Source organism: Felis catus, chromosome A1, assembly GCF_018350175.1.
Source record: "Felis catus isolate Fca126 chromosome A1, F.catus_Fca126_mat1.0, whole genome shotgun sequence".
In the NCBI taxonomy this organism is placed as follows: domain Eukaryota; kingdom Metazoa; phylum Chordata; class Mammalia; order Carnivora; family Felidae; genus Felis; species Felis catus.
In genome coordinates, this window is record NC_058368.1 from 144,642,326 (window position 1) to 144,657,067 (window position 14,742).

Sequence of the window (14,742 nt, forward strand, 5' to 3'; positions counted from 1 at the left end):
GCCACTCTGGATTTCTCCCACACGCCTTATCTATGGGTTAACAGAAGTAGCAGCACAGGGTCAGGGGTACGTGTATTCTTCTTCCAGCTCTGCCACCGAATCTTCTGTGGAGGCAGAATTGGTCACTCAGCCTCGCTGGGTGTTAATATCATCATCTTCTTCTTCTTCTTCTTCTTCTTCTTCTTCTTCTTCTTCTTCTTCTTCTTTAAGTTTTACATTGTTTATTTGAGAGAGACAGAGACAGTGTGAGTGGATGAGGGGCAGAGAGAGGGAGAGAGAGAGAATCCCAACCAGGCTCTATGCCACCAGCGCAGAGCCCAGTGCAGGGCTTGAATTCAGGAAACCATGAGTCATGACCTGAGCCGAAACCAAGAGTCCGTTGCTTAACCGACTGAGGCACCCCAATATCATCTTCTGAAAATGAGGACAGCCATCCATCTCTTACCTCCCCCAAGGATCTGGTGAGGATTAAAGGTGACGTTGAATGAAGAAGCATGAAAGACATAAAGTACACTGTAGGTGGGTGTGACCAAATCCCTTCCAGTTAAGGACAGGAGATGCACATTTCATCCCCCTCCAAGGAGCTTGTAGTTCCCTGCAGATAGGGCTGTCTCGTTCATCCTGGCATCTCCCTCCTCAGGGCTCTGCAGCTCTGGGCACGTGGGAGATGCCTAGGAATAGTTGTCAAATCGAGTTTGCATTTTGATGTTGCTGTTGTTCATTCTGTCCAGGAAGGTATTCTTGAGTGTTTAAAATTTTCAAAGTCAGTCAAGACAGAGACTAAGGGATGGGAAATCAGAGAGAAAAACTGAGAGAAAGGAGGCACCTGGGTGGCTCAGTCAGTTGAGCATCTGGCTCTTGGTTTCTGCTTAGGTCATGATCTCACAATTTGAGTTTGAGCCCCACATCGGGCTCCATGCTGACGGTGCAGACCCTGCTTGGGATTCTCTCTTTCCCTCTCTTTCTGCTTCTTCCCTTCTCCCTGTCTCTCTCTCAAAATAAATAAATAAACTTTTAAAAAAAGAGAAAATCTGAGAGAAAGGGGTGTTTTCATTAAGCGTCCACATGCTTCTCAAACATCTCCTGCTAGGCGGCCTTAACGTGTCATTTGCACAATTCCAAAGTATCTGCAGGTTCCAGGGCTGTAGTGCTTTTAACCACATGCTTGTGTGACTGCTTTGTCTTCTGTGCACAGAAGGAGAGGGAGGGACTTCTAGGCTGGCCCTCCAGTTCCTGTCAAAGGCCTGACCTTGTATGTATAATGTATAGCAACTTTGGTTTTCCTAAACTCTCTTAGTGATCCACTGATTCTGTAAAGATACTCTGTCCAGTTGTTTGAGGAATTTTACAGACCATGGAATGGCATTAATAAAGGAGCCTGCAACAACATCCATAGGTTACAACCCGCTCCATCAGACTCTGGGTACTGTCTGAGTGACAAGTGGCCAAGAATGAAATAGTCACTCATTTTCTTAACTTAAAGGGAATATTTTAAAAGTGTGAGATCAGATAAAATGGCTTACTTACCTAAAAATTTCCTTCCCAAAGGGGTTTATGGAGGGAACGTAGCTACTGTCTTTCTGATTCCTCACCTCCTTTATTCATTCACTAACAAGAATTGAGACCTGGAGTGTGCTGGACACGGAGTAAATGTGAGTGTTGGAGGATCCAGACATTACCTGAGTCAGGGGAGCTGGCCTTAAATCTCCAGTGGAGAGGTCTCCAAAAGTCCCACCAAGTGCCCCACGAGAGGAAGAGTTAGCCACTGTCCATCTGCCGTATCCAGAGGGAGCCTGGGCCAGGCCCCCCCTGCCCCAGCACGTCAGTCTGCGTGCGTTTCCCTGGAGGTCAGAAGTGAAAGCAAGAAGTGGAGAGCTGGTAGTGGGAAAGTACAGGAGGCCTCCTAAATAGGCTTCCAGGCTCAGGACAGGCTAGATTAGGACAGGAAGGAAATGTCTTATTCTGGACCGAACCACAACTTTAATATATTGGACTGGACATTTTTGATTGAAGAGTTGTTCTTATAACTAAAGGTCCCCGAAGACATTGGTCCCTGCCCAAAACTACACGCAGGGTGGGGAAGGATGGTCTACAGAGCAGTTTAATATGATCAGTGACAAGCAGTACTGCTGCTTGATGATTTCATCATTGTTTACGGTACAGGAAGTGTAAGTCACCTCTGGAGAGCAGTTTCACGGAGTATATCAAAGTGGCACAGCTGTTATGTTTCAGTCCTCTTACATTCATTGTTTGAGGGGCAAAGAGAGCACATTTAGCTGATGATGAAGAACTCTTCAGCTTATATTTCAGTTTATATGCTTTGTAGCAACTTATTGAGGTATTACATTCTCCACATAAAGGGCACTAAACCTATGAGTGTGGCTCAGTGACTTTTTACCTTTGTACACACCTTGTAGCACTACCATTCTGAGCACCGAGGGCCCCCTCCCAGTCCATGCCCCTCTTCCTGGGCATTGCCAAGTCTTCTGTTAGTTTTAGTATTGTTCTTCTTGATACTAGGTACTTTTTTCTGTATTAAGGGTAAAACCTTTTATCTGCCAATTACACTGATTTCCCCCAGTTTGCTCCTTTCCTTTTTATTCCCCCCCCCCCTTTTTTTTAAGTAGGCTTCATGCCCAGCGTGGAGCCCAGTGCGGGGCTTGAACTCACAGCCCTGAGATCAAGACCTGAGCTGAGGTCAAGAGTTGGATGCTTAACCGACTGTGCCACCCGGGGGCCCCTCTTTTACTTTTAACAATGTGTATGATACTTTTTACATATGTACTCGCTTCCCCCCCACCCCTGCCCCCCATAAGAGACTTTATATATACTTTATCATGTAAAAATACTCACATACACAGATACTATGAATCCTTTTGTTAAAATATATGTTCTGTAACACTTCCTGAACACACTTAACAAATAAATGTAGTTTGGGCTGTAAGACAAGAATTAGCAGCTCTCACTCCTGCACTTTGTAGTCACTCATAGCAGCTGAGGTGAAAACTTTTATGCCTCCAAATATCCCAGGAGGAGCTGAGCCCGGGGCCGGTGTGTCCATGGAGCATGGATGCCGGAGCAGAGGGGCCTTCAGAAGCCTGCTGGAGAAGCAGGGGGGATGGTGAGGAGCACGGGCTTCAGGGTCAAAGTTATCTGGATTGAAATCCCCGCCCTAACGTTCATTAGCTATGTGGCCCAGCTAACTCTTCAGCTCCTCCAGGCCTCCATTTCTCCTTCCACTTAAGTGAGCATGGTATCACCTATTTCTTCTGGTGATTGTGAGGATCATGTGAGGTAATGCCTGTTAGAGCATCTGTTATATATGAATGCTCAGAACGTTACAAATGGCTGCTTCCTGGCAGAGCCCTGGGAGGGTCTAAACCCAGGCAAAGGTTGTTACCCCTACTTGACCAGTGAAGCAATTAAGTCACAGAGAGGTTTGATCAGTGCTGCCCAGGTGACCTTCTTATAATGGTGGACACATTCTGTGTCTGTAGTGCCAACTACAGTAGTTTCGAGCCACATGAGGCTAACTGAGCCTTGAAATGCAGCCAGGGTGGCTGAAAAATTGCAGTTTTCACATTTAATTTAATTTAATATTTAATTTAATTTAATATAAATAGAAACACATGACTAATGGCTATGGTATAATTGCACAGTTCTGGACCGCTCAGAAGTACAGCAGCAAGCCAGACCCAGCTCTCTAATTCCTTCCTCTCTCCTGCAGTGCCCCATTCCTCCAAAACAGGAACCTGTGGATCATCCCCACTTGGCCCCAGCAGTAGGCCTGCCAAAGAGGGGCACATCTCCATTGGGTTTACGTAGACAAAGCAAAACCTTTGTGTAACATCGGTGTTGGGGCTATAAATCTCAAAGAAGGTGATGGCTCCTTCCCAGTAAGGGAATGTACCAACGAGCATACTTGCATTTGGGTTTCGAGCCTGCAGCTTCAGGTCAGTGGTCCGGTGGAAACATGCCCTGTGGACCAACTGAGGTGGGAAAGTGATTGCTGCTGGCATGGCAGGGACTTCGTGTGTTCAAAGACCTCAGGGATCAGGGTGTCCTAAAATGAGAGTTTATGTAGTTCGTCTCTTCTGTTAGTTATTCTGACAGATGACAGGGGCCCCTTTTTAAATTTTTAATTTTTTTGGCATTGCTTAGTAAGACACTAAATGTAGCATCAAATTAGAGCACTAAGTTCAGATTTACTCCTTATTCCAAATCTGAAACTGAGGTTGGGCCAAGGATGAGCATAGTGCAGACTTTCCATGTGGGCGGGAGAATGAAATGTGTAAGAAAGAGCCAGCTACTAAATAGGCAGCTCCTGTCACCCCAGCTGAAAGCACTGAGGCTGCTTCCAGCCCCATCCTGCCCTCGGGCTCAGCTCCTCACTGTCGTCCATTCCTGCTCCTGCCAGTCCCATGGGGGACTTCCCCTTCCACACTTGAGGCTCAGTCTCTGCTCTTGAGCTGTGGACCTTCTTTTCCACTTACAAGGCCATCTTCAGAGGACAGATGTCTGATCTCTAAGCTCTGTGCTGGAGAAAGAATGCTTCCTGGGCTGCACCACCCTCTGCATTACGTGGGTGCTTCCTGTCCTCATGCTCCTGAAGATGCCCAGGACTTTACAAGAGCCCTTTCCTAGATCCTTTCCATAGCTTGATCAGATTTCCCAATGTCCGCTCCCAGGGAAGATGTGTCGCTGTTGCTGAGCTAGGACAACACAAGCCGTTGCATTCCATAGAAATGATTTTTGAGCCAGCCTGAGGTCTGAGGCTTAGTTATGGTGCATGGTCTTTTATAGGCAACTTGAAAACATAACCCCTGACTGAGAAGACTGTTTCCTCTACGAGGGTGAATTCTGAATGACACGACTCCCAATGTTTTAACTATTTAACAAATACTGTATTGCCTACTATTGGGTCAGGCTCTCCTCTAAGCAGTTATTTTCAAATAGTAAGTCATTTACCCTTCACCTCAACCTTTTAAGGGAGGCAAGGTAGATATTGTTATTATCCCAGCTTTACAGATGGGGAAATTGAAGCCTAGGGAGATGAAATAATTTGCCTGTGATGACACAGATAGCAGGTGGCAGAGTGAGGGTGCACACCCAGGCTGCTGGCTGCCTAGCGCATCCTCTAGCCCCTGATCTCACTGGCCAACTTTTGGGGTGCAGACAGCTTGAAATGCAAAACGTACATAGCCATTCCTGACTCAAAACAGTGGGAATATCATATGCTAATACTGACCATGCTTTTTCTATTTCTAAATCATTCCTTGGAAAAGTTACTTTTGTCCCAGCGTCTATTCTGTAAAGGATTTGTATGGTTTTATGGGGCAGAGGGCTGCCTCCGTGCTGACGACCAAAACAGCACCTCTTGCATGGAGATGGTGATTTATACGCTCCTGGGCCAGCCTCCCCAGTGCTGGCCGTGGCTGAAACTAGAGCTAGTGCTATCTGTGGTTAAGGGTCAGGAGACCACAGGCATCCCACCTAACCGTGGATTAGATGCTGCCCCCCTGCCCAGCAGCCCCAAAGTACAGTGAGGCTCCTGCGGCCTGTCTCCTGCCAGTGGGTGCTGATGGGGGTGCCTGGAATAAAAAGAGAAAATTTAGTTGCTATGTGAGAAGCTGGCAGCTATGAACTATTTCTGTTTAAAAATTTTTTTAATCTTTATTTTTGAGAGAGAGAGACAGAATGTGAGTGAGAGAGGGGCAGAGAGAGAGAGGGAGACACAGAATCCAAAGCAGGCTCCAGGCTCTGATCTGTCAGCACAGAGCCTGACATGGGGCTCGAACCCACAAACTGTGAGATCATGACCTGAGCTGAAGTCGGACGCTTAACCGACTGAGGCACCCAGACACCCTGAACTGTTTGTTTAAATGACAAATTCGTCGTCTCCTGCTTCAACCTTGCAAATAGCTTTATAAAGCCACTAAATGGGAAGATAATCAATCAATGGATCACACACTTTTTTATGTTAGTCTCATCTTTACTACTTTGTGCTCCTTTGTGTCTAGTTATCCACACCACTGCCCTTTGACCTCTGCATATCCAAGCTAAGAAATCCCAAACGTCCACCAGGTACAAACCAGTGTTTGTTCACAAACTCATATTTCCCATGAACGCAGCCAAAGTGAAACAGAGAATGCTGTAATTAGGCCAGCCACTTAAGTTCCCTTTGGCTCCTCCTGTTTTCCGGGCACGTAGGCTGGTACTTATTTTCATCACTGTAGTTTCCAATCCTGCCCGTATTGTTTTATCAAAATGTGTCCTTCTCCCTCACAACAAACTGCCTTGGCATCACATTTCACTTTAGTTGCTGGGTCAGGAAGGACTCAGGTGAGGAGAGAAACCTGGAAACCTGAATTCTCATCTAGATTCCCATGCCAGGGGCGCCTGGGTGGCGCAGTCGGTTAAGCGTCCGACTTCAGCCAGGTCACGATCTCGCGGTCCGTGAGTTCGAGCCCCGCGTCAGGCTCTGGGCTGATGGCTCAGAGCCTGGAGCCCGTTTCCGATTCTGTGTCTCCCTCTCTCTCTGACCCTCCTCCATTCATGCTCTGTCTCTCTCTGTCCCAAGAATAAATAAACGTTGAAAAAAAAAATTAGATTCCCATGCCAGCTTGCTGTCTTCCTCATTCATAAAACTGGCAAAATGATCTTTAAAGGGTTCTTATGCACAAATGAATTATTTGTCAGAGTGCCCTAGAAAATATAACATGTAAGAAACTATGATCTGATAACTATGGTTTTTATTTTTTCTTTTCTTCTTTTTTTTTAAGACCTGAAGATAGATTTTCATTTTCTGACTCTCTTTCTGTGATCCAGGCAAACAACCAAGCAAAATCCTACTTCCTTCAACTACTTACCAAAGTTTTTTTTTTTTTTTATCTTTTATACATCCCTGTTGTTATCCTTTAAACTCTCCTTAAGCTTTCTACTATACTTGTCTTAAAAACAGAAAAGAAAAGAAAACTTGGTGAGAAATTAACAACAGGGTTTATTTAAGTCTGTGTGAAATAGAATTAAGAGGTTAATAAACCACTGTCTTAGGGGCATCTGGTTGGCTCAGTTGGTTAAGCATCTGACTTTGTTTGGCTCTGGTCATGATCTCGTGGTCTGTGGGTTCGAGGCCTGGGTCGGGCTCTGTGCTGACAGCTCAGAGCCTGGAGCCTGCTTGGTATTCTTTGTCTCCCTCTCTCTCTGCCCTTCCCCCACTCACGCTCTGTCTCTGTCAAAAATAAATAATCAGTTAAAAAAAAAGAAACCACTGTCTTAAATGGAACCTATTTTCTGTTCCCATTAGTTGCTGAGACAGAAATTTAGCTTTCTCTGTAAATCCAGTGGGATTCTTTAACCTTCCGTGGATGGGTTTCATGGGCAGAAAATACGGAGGAACACTGTCTGGGACTTTACGTACATCGACAGCTTCTTACTGCCCTCCCAGTTTGCATTCTACATGGATAGAATCACTCATGGTCCTAGGAGGCATTTCTGGAGACCGTGGCACACAGGACTGAGCTCTCGGTTCCTTTTCTGGACCAGCGCCCCTTCATCATTTTAGGACTCTATCCCCCAGGACTCTGAGGAGCCAGTGTGGCAGTAGGGCATCAACTGGTTTATTCAGGCCTGAAGGTGTTGCCTCCATGTTGCCCTTTGTGCTTCCTCTTCTGCCCAGTCTGCTCCCAGATGCCAACCACCTGTATCTCCTGATCTTTTTGCATAGTTTCTTCCTGGCTGGATGTCAAAGGCTCTGCTTCTGCTACATTCCTGACTCTGGGTCTGTCTTCTCTATGGGGAAAGGGATGAAGTACAGCTTGCCTACCAGCTTTCTTTATCAGTCTTTTCCCCTCTTATGGGTCAGAGGGCACAGCGAACAAAGTATAACTTACAGACCACTCTCTACTAAGACTTATTCTTGACTTAAAGTCAATGATAATTTTGTTGACATGTGGCATTAATTAACAATGTAAGTTTAAAAATCAAGATTAAGGGGCACCTGGGTGGCGCAGTCGGTTAAGCGTCCGACTTCAGCCAGGTCACGATCTCGCGGTCCGTGGGTTCGAGCCCCGCGTCAGGCTCTGGGCTGATGGCTCAGAGCCTGGAGCCTGTTTCCGATTCTGTGTCTCCCTCTCTCTCTGCCCCTCCCCCGTTCATGCTCTGTCTCTCTCTGTCCCAAAAATAAATAAAAAAACGTTGAAAAAAAATTTTTTTTAAATAAAAAAATTAAAAAAAATCAAGATTAAATGCAGGCCTTTCCAAACTTTTTTTTCACCTCTAATTTTTGTCATTGTCTTGGAAGATACAGTCTATCAATTAACCACCTATCTAGAAACCAGGGGAAAACATAGCATCTGGAAAAATTCTCTTTCTTCTGATAAATGCTTTTTAAACTGACTGATTGTCTTTGGAGAGGTAAAGCTAGAAGCCTGGGAGTTACGTGATTTCAAGGTTGTGGGCAGTATTTAAAATTCTTATGAGCACAGCTGTTCAGGTCTAGAGGCTGCATTTTAGCAAGTTATTCAGATGAGGAATCATTTGTTAGAAAATGGCCAAATAAATTATTTTCTGCATGATTTCCTCCTTCTCACTCAGTCTGTGTCATTCATTGCCATTTGCCTCTTCCCAGTTATTTTTGTCCCGACAAATCTTCCACATTTTGCACTGTGCCTTCCTCTAGTAGCCTCCCACCTCACATCTGCTAAAATAATTTCCCCAAACGCCAGTTTAAGAAGAATTAGGTAACATATTACCACATGTCTCAAAGTCAAGAATCTTCCCTAGAACTTTTGTCCACTCATTCAACAAACATTTGGGCCCCCACCAGGAGCACCTGGGCCTACCAAATTTGGGGCTTACTTACTATCTGGGTTTTACCACCTTTTCCTGGTGCATAAGCTCCTACATGATGGTCACTTACACATTCCTGTATATTCTGTTCCTCCTTGGAGATTCTAAAACCTTATGAGTAAGTGTTGAACAGGTACTGGAAAGTTTGGAATTACTACGGCATTGCTTTGGAGGATTTTATTCCAAACCTAATGCTCTTCCTTGTGTGTTTTTGAGTAGGTTATTCCTTTTGTATGGCAAACAAAGAGGCTTTTAAAATATTTTTGTAGTTAGTTGATGGGAAATGCTGGAAAACCCTGCCTTTCACTTTTCCAGTGCGAAACTGTGATTCACAGTCAAGGTTGCCCAGAGGTAGCAAGAAGGCAGGCAGACCAAGGGTGGTGTCAGGTAGACGAGGCCAAACGTGTACTGTGCAGGGTCTCCTGTGCCAGCTTTTAGTCAGCACAATCTCCCCTGGGATCACGTTTCAATATTTAAATTCTGAATGAAGTTCCCACTCCCCTTAAAAGAACTGAAAACCACACTGGTTTAGAGGCTTGTTATCTCTAGTTCATTAAAATGAGGAATCCAGAAAAGCGTATCCTCAGCCTATCAAAGTTGATTTGCATAGATCTTGGGAAGATCACTCAGCATCTTTGCCTCAGTTTCCCAGTTGACCAGATGGCCCATATCTAACCTAAATGTACACTACAATGTAAATTAAATTCTTCATCTTCTCTAGTAAAAGAAGACAGAAACAGCATGCTTTTCATTTTCTTGAAAATCATTGTCAAATCACAGGCTTTTATTTTTGAGCCTAACACATCCTAAGCCCCTTCTTTATGAGCCCATTTCCCCAGGTTTTAAAATTTTTTGTGGGGTTCTACTCCATTCTGCAGCATTGCCACTTTCCTTTTAAAAACTCTGGCCACTGTTAGGAATGCACTGTACTGATTATAGTAAGAAAATTACTCTCATAATTCTCTTTATTGTCAAACTGTGTTTATTGAATCAGATTTTCTTGATGTCCTAGAGTTCCCATGGCCATAAATTGTGTATTAGTAATTATTACCCTGGTCTCCTGAAAGAATGAACGTAATTGCCAACATACCTAAGCTGTGAGCAGGGGATTTTGTTTCAGCGTGCTGGAGAAACTGATTTATTGTGTCTTGTGTTATTTTTCTGTTATATGATCCAGTCTTATTAATACAAACCTGAGTTTCAAGATCTCTATCTCAAATGGTTGCTAGTATAGGTGGGAAATAGTTCCAGACTCGGTAGGGCAACCACCTGTTGGATGTGTCTTTTCAGTCCAAGCCACCAGCACTAATTCACTGATAGCCATGTGTTTTTGGACAGTCTGTGGTGTGCAGTTAAAAACTCAGGTTTCAGCTAACACTGCCTAGGGTCGAGTCCTGAGTCTGCCACTTGCTACTGGTGTGACTTTGGGCAAAATAACTTAGCTTCTCTGTACCTTGACTTCCTTGTATGTAAAATGGGAATAGTAATGATTGTAACTGTGTTGCTGTCAAGGGTTAAATTGGATCATAAAGTGATTAAAATGCCATCTAGCGTGTGGCACACTCTCACAAAGTCTTAGTTATGATAATGACCTGAGGAATTGCTCAGTAACCAAAGGGAAATGCTGACTTCCTAGTCATTGATGAATGTGTTTGAGCAGAGTCAGTGAAATATTGGTAAAATACCCTCATCTCCCAACAGCTTAACCACTTGAGCAGGATTCTGACATCATTTGTTGGTAACCTTTTGTCCCTAAGCTTTTGCTGTATTTCCTGATACTCTGCTTGAGCTATCACCTCTTTTCAGGGGTTCTCGGGAGCTACATTTCCAGGCCTAGAACCACTCCTCAGACTCAGAGGGGCTGGCCCCTCCCCCCCGCCCCGGACCCCTGGGTTTCTGGGGTTAATGTTTCCTTCTTCTGTCCGTCACCCAGCCTGCTGTTCTTTGCTCTGCCTTTCCCCCACCGCGAGTGTAGACTGAAATGTAAAAGTCTCGTATTTTCTGGGCTCTCCACCTGTGGAAGCAGGGTCATTTCTGTTTTCTGATTTTCCGTCTCTTCATCTCTGCTTCAAAAATTGGGAAACAAAAACCAACCTACATGAGCTGTTGCTGTGATAGCTGCGGTGACTGCCTCAGGTCCTCCTGGGTGCCGCAGGGTTCCCTGATCCAGGGCATGAGATAACCGACAGCAGGCAGCTTCTCCCTGCAGGGAGGGCCCTGCTCCCCCAGAGCCAGGCCGGCCAGGTCGCAGCACAGAGGCGGTGGTGAGGTAGCCAGACGACCCTGGCGCGCCATCTTGTGGGCGCCCTTGATTGCTGCCTCTGAGAAGCAGACCGTGTTCTCCCTCCCGCCTAGTTAGTATTCTCATTTCCCATTTCCAGGGCCTGGGGAAATGTGACAAAAAATTAGATTCCAGATAATTTTAAAATGGCTGTTAGGCAGACTTATTATGAATAATCCACCTCTGGATTTAATTAGGGCAAGTGCCTTTTAGCTGCTCCAGATTTCTCTTGAAGCAGTAGCTACTGTTTTTAACAGGGACTTTTGAGTGGCCAATTCTGCATTTTACATGCATCGTTAAAAAAGAAAACTTTACATTCTAGGTAGTACATCAGAGGATTCAGATAGTTTTTTAGTTAGTTTTTGAGGAGTTGTTGTTTGAGTGAATTAAAAAAAAAGTGGCAAAGTGTTGCTACTGAAAGTGTAATCGGCATCACCCAGGAGCTCATTAGAAAAGTAGAATGTTCCAGACCTACTGCATTAGAATCTGCGGTGATCTGTGGGCATATTGACAGATAGAAGCACAGGTGTAAGCGCGGGTTACCAGAGTCAGATGGAAGACTTGTGTTTTTGTCTGCACGCTGGCACCTCCTTACATGTCTCCTGTCAGCCATATGATCACATCCCTTCAGCCTCAGTGGCCCGTGTATGACACAAGATTATAGGTTTCTGCCTTGTCTGCTCCTGGGTCAGCTGAGGGAGAAATGAAATTATGCATAGCCGTTCAGTTTGAACATGGTAAAAACCTGTGCAAATGTCAGGGGAAACTGTGAGTGAGAATTTTTCCATTTCGTACTCAGCCATCATTAGTTAACCTGTTTTACATCAGCTACATCAGCAGCAGAACAAATATTCACCTATAACCTTCATCATGCTCCGAATAGTGTCTGGGCAAATTCCACCAAGTTTTCAGAGCTCTCTCTCTGGCTAGTCTTCCTAGAGCTCAGAATAATAAAATTACATTTTATTTTCCTTAACAAGACCTTTCATACAACTTGCCTTCCTGGGGTCTCAGAACTGTTTCCCCTGTTGAGCCCAGGGTGGGGCACAGTAGGTACCCGCTGGTTGATGAAATTGCTAATTAGCCCTTAGCAAGGTCCAAACACTGGCCTGATGTCCTTCACACTAATCCATTTATGATAATCAGATTATGTGCATCATTAGAGACTGACATAGCTACAGAAGGACTCCCATCATCTCACTGATGAATATCAAATATTCATTAAGGAAACAGACTCCTGATGGCTGAGAAATCTTTTGGTAGTGTGCAGGGATTGAAGTAAGTGAGGTCATTAACTGTTTACAAACATTCCCTTCACCTTGAAACAGGAGAGGAGGTAGGACAAAGAAAACACAGTAGCAAGATACTACTCTCTTCTCCTAGCATACATGTTAAAACAAAAACCAATAGCCAAGAAGCTGTTGGACAATAAGTAGATGAAATTTTAGGAAGACATGCCAGCTAAAGGCCTAAGAATGGTAAGAGATAATAACCTCTGTGTTGCCTGAGGCCCCAGTGGTTCCTGTTCTGAAGAAATGGTACTGATTGTGAAGCATTAAAAACAAAATATTGAGACAAATCTGTTACATAGTGCTCCACCAAACTGAGGCACAAAAATATTCCACTCAAATTAGGGCAGACTATTGCATTGTCTACAGTTTGTGAAATTGTGGACATTTTTGCCCTGAATTTACTAAATATAGGTAAAGCGTGCTGTTTTTCTTTTTACTGGATTCATTCCAATTAGCAATGTTTTCTCTAATTATTTAAAAGAATTCAAAATGTCAGTGCTTCAAAAGTACTTTCCTGAAAGTTAAAATGTAGTTATAGCGAGTAACTTTATATAGGAGGGAAAATACACATTCACTTCTGCTCATGGGAATATAGTCCGTCAGAGTCAGGTCCTTGAAAGCAGGATTTAGCAGTTGTACAGTTCACCTCCGATAATCTGACAGTCGCAGTGTGCTTCCTGCAGGTGTATTTTAAGATAGCACTAGGGCACCTGGGTGGCTCAGTCGGTTAAGCGTCCAACTTCGGCTCAGGTCATGATCTCATGGTCCACGAGTTCGAGCCCAGCTGACAGCTCTGTGCCGACAGCTCAGAGCCTGGAGCCTGCTTCGGATTCTGTGTCTCCCTCTCTCCCCCGCCACCCCCCCCCCCACTCATGCTTTGACTCTCTCTTTCTCTCTCTCAAAAATGAATAAATGTTAAAGAAAAAATGTTAAAAAAGAATGCAAGAATTTTTAAAAAGTGCAAGTGGAGTGCCTGGCTGGCTCAGCCGGTTAAGCATCGACTTCCGCTCAGGTCATGATCTCATAGTTTGTGGGTTCGAGCCCCGTTTCGGGCTCTCTGCTGTCAGCACAGAGGCTGCTTTGGATCCTCTGCCTCCCTCTCTCTCTGCGCCTCCCGTGCTCATGCTCTCCCTCTCTCAAAAATAAACATTAAAAAAATTAAAAAAGGCAAGAAACACATCTTTACCTTATTACTTCTTTCTTTAACTCTTTACCTTGAAAATTTTCAAATCAAGAGAAAAATGCCAGGATAAAACAAACACTAATACACATCTACAGTCACTAATAGTAGTTAACATGTTTACCACATTTGTGTTCTCTCTCTCTCTCTCTGTCTGTCTCTCTCCCTCCCTCCCTCCTCCCTGTCTTTGCAAAACAGGAGCCTGCTCTTAGCCTCAGTAAACTGATCAAATTTAGGGCAATCTAACATTGATGATGTTCTCAACCAGGACATAGTCCTGACTTGACTTTTGCCAGTTGTCCCAGTGATGCCCTTTAGAGCATTTCCCCCTCGATCCCAGGTTTATATGCTGCATGTAGCCATGGTCCGTTTGGTGTCCTTTAAAGTAAAACAGTTCCAGTTATTTGTCGTTCATATTATGTTAACATTTTTGAAGATCACAGTGTGCCTCACAATGCCCATGTGAGATTCTGCATCTTTGGAAAAAATAATAACTGATGTATTTCACAGAGCGTTACATTAGTAGGTACATGATGTTGGTTTGTTCCATTACTAGTGATGGTAATTCTGATCACTTTGTCTCTCTTCGTAATAAATCATTTCTGCCAGGGGTATGTGGGTACTTGGACATTATTAATTCTCTTTCCCAGTTAATTTCAGCATCCATTCAGCTGCCTGATCCATTATTACTGCTTTGGACAAAATGGTGATTTTTATAAAGCTCTTTTGTTTCTTTGCACTTGCTAATTGGAATTCTACTCTGAAGAAAAGTTCCTCTTCCACCCTCTCTATGTATTTACCTACTTAGGTCTCTGTGAACATCACTGGTTGTTGTGATTCAGTTGGTTATTATTTATCACTATCATTATTCATTTTGATGCTCACGTGTTCTACCTTTTGCCCAGTGGGCGCCCTTCAGTTTCACTCCTGGTTTGTTTGGTGCAGCCCCATTGGTTTGTGAGTGTCCTTTATTTAGCCCTTGGCACATCTGTACTGAAGTTCTTAATTCAAGTCACTGCCCAAATGACAGATTTTATTCTTGCAACCAATCTTTTGTGTGTGTGTGTGTGTGTGTGTGTGTGTGTGTGTGTGTGTATGAGCCATTGCTCTGCCCCAGTTACCGATCTTACACACGGTCC

The 14,742-nt window shown here is 44.3% G+C and overlaps 1 protein-coding gene across 4 annotated transcripts in view; it reads left to right on the plus strand.

The window, feature by feature from the left end:
* RASGRF2 (Ras protein specific guanine nucleotide releasing factor 2) overlaps positions 1 to 14,742 on the plus strand; it is a 240,714-nt gene that overhangs the window by 197,003 nt on the left and 28,969 nt on the right. The gene's annotated exons all lie outside the window — the stretch shown is intronic.